The sequence below is a fragment of the Octopus bimaculoides genome, chromosome 9 (genome assembly GCF_046866305.1).
Source record: "Octopus bimaculoides isolate indiv1 chromosome 9, ASM4686630v1, whole genome shotgun sequence".
Lineage (NCBI taxonomy): Eukaryota > Metazoa > Mollusca > Cephalopoda > Octopoda > Octopodidae > Octopus > Octopus bimaculoides.
Window position 1 is genome coordinate 88296514 of NC_142936.1, and position 2500 is coordinate 88299013.

General features: G+C 36.1%; 1 long non-coding RNA gene across 1 annotated transcript in view; it reads left to right on the forward strand.

Moving 5' to 3' along the window:
• LOC128248667 (uncharacterized) overlaps positions 1 to 1068 on the forward strand; it is a 120764-nt gene extending 119696 nt beyond the window's left edge. The window contains exon 3 of the long non-coding RNA XR_016242995.1: positions 365 to 1068. This is a non-coding gene — a long non-coding RNA (uncharacterized LOC128248667). The remainder of the gene's footprint in view (positions 1 to 364) is intronic.
• The last annotated feature ends 1432 nt before the right edge of the window (positions 1069 to 2500 follow it).

A 2500-nucleotide genomic window follows, 5' to 3' on the forward strand; every position in this document is an offset into this window, starting at 1 on the left:
ATCTAGAATAACCAGCTGAAATTGCAAAGATAATCTGGAACTCGACTGAGGAAAGAAAACTCCGAATGACCCGTCCTTGTTTTCTTTGTATCGTCTGTCTGGATGTTCTGTTGTCCCTTTCTTGTATCACCTAACTGTCTGGATGTTTTGCGCTCTTGTCCCATTTTATATTTTATATATATATATATATATATAGCGGCGTACGTACACACACACACACACACACACACACACACACACACACACACACACACACACATATAGATTTATATATAAAATTATATGTATATATGTATATAAGCCTTATCGATATCACATACACATGCTTAATGTTAACGGTTGTATTTTGCTTAATCGATTTTAGGCTGCAATACATCGCCTCAGGAAATTCTCCTTATAGTCGTTGGGTGTTAAAAAAAAGCACAGAACAGATAAGAAAATCAGGTTGTAGAGAAGCAGAAAGTCCTGTTGCCTTTTAGGCAGGATCATTTTGAGGATACATTCTTCAGTAGAAACACTCTAATAAGTATAAATTTTTACAATCGATCGTTTTCTTTGCAGATTACTTTATACTGTAGCGGTTAAATTCATATCGATTTTAGTTGTGATGAAAGAGTACAGCAGGGTTCACCACCATCCCCTGCCGGAGCCTCGTGCAGCTTTAGGTGTTTTCGCTCAATAAACACTCACAACGCCCGGTCTTGGAATCGAAACCGCAATCTTATGACCGTGAGTCCGCTGCCCTAACCACTGGGCCATTGCGCCTCCACTGACCATATACTAACCAACTAGGAAAGAATTAAGGTACAAAATAAGGACGTTTTGCCTCGGGCTTCTGACTCTGCTGATTCTGCTGCATCTGGCTATCAAATTTTCAAATCATTGCAACATTATTTTGAGGGCAAACAGTATTAATTGTAAAGAAATTAAAAACGATATTGAGTGGTTCTTTGCTTTGAAACCTGAAGAATTTTACGCCCGAGAGATCAATAATTTCCCAAATAGGTGGTATAATGTTATCAATAATGAGAGAAAATATTATCTCGATTAAATTTATTAATTAAAACCAAACAAGAATTTCTTTTTCTATATTTTCAAATTCAACATCAGTTTCTTTTCAACCTAATGTATTTGTATGTGTGTATATGCGTGTGTATATGTGTATATGTATATATATGTGTGTATATAAATATATATATATATATATATATATATATATATATATATATATATATATATATATATGTAGAGAGAGAGAGAGAGAGAAAGAGGGAGAGAGAGAGAGAGAGAGAGAGAGAGAGAGAGAGACGTAGGAGTGGGTGTGTGGTAAGTAGCTTACTTACCAGCCACATGGTTCAGTCCCACTGCGTGGCACCTTGGGTAAGTGTCTTCTACCATAGCCTCTACCATAGCCTTGTGAGTGGACTTGGTAGACGGAAACTGAAAGAAGCGCGTCGTATATATATATATATATATATATATATATATATATATATATATATATATATATATATATGTATATATATATGAATGTATGTGTGTGTGCATATGTTTGTTTGTCTGTGTTTGTCCCCACCCCCAACATCGCTTGACAACCGATGCTGGTGTGTTTACGTCCGCGTAAGCTAGCGGTTCGGCAAAAGAGACCAATAGAATAAGTACTAGGCTTACGAAAAATAAGTCCTGGGGTCGATTTGCTCGACTAAAGGCGGTGCTCCAGCATGGCCGCAATCAAATGACTGAAACAAGTAAAAGAGTAAAAGAATATATATATATATATATATATAATCTGTGTGGGTGTTTTTTCAAAACACTGTCTGGTTTAAAAAGCCACATCAGACGCCATGAAAGGGCTAAGGTGTAGGTGCAGGAGGTGGTCAAACTCTGTTTAAGGAGTAGACAACCACCATATATATATATATATATATATATATATATGTATATGTATATATATATATATATATATATATATATATATATATATATATATATATATATATATATATATATGTATATATCACAATCCATCCTTTGTAGATCTTTTGGTGTCCGTACTTCTAAAACAACAGTCTTAACGAAAAACGGAACAGCGTTGGCGACTGGAAAATATTGGCTGCCATTGCTAATGCTACACATACAGTGCAACCCCGCGAGCGAGATTACTATCATTTTGTCGTCACAGACGCGTGTTATACTTTGGTCGTCGGACTGACAAAGATAACCAAACTGATTTAAAGTTCATGGTTCCATTGCAGAAAAAGATATCATTGGAACGAAGGTTGTGTTAGAAGTAAGCATTTTCTAATCTCTCTATTTGTATTGCAAAGAAGGCGACGAGCTAGTGGGATCATTAACGTATCGTACAAAATGCTAAGCGGCATTTCGTCCAGCCTTTTACATTATGACTTCAAATGCCGCCTTAGTCGACTTCAACTTTCATCCTTTCGCAGCCGATGATGTATCATGTAAAACACCGGTGTCGATATGATTGAACCTTCTA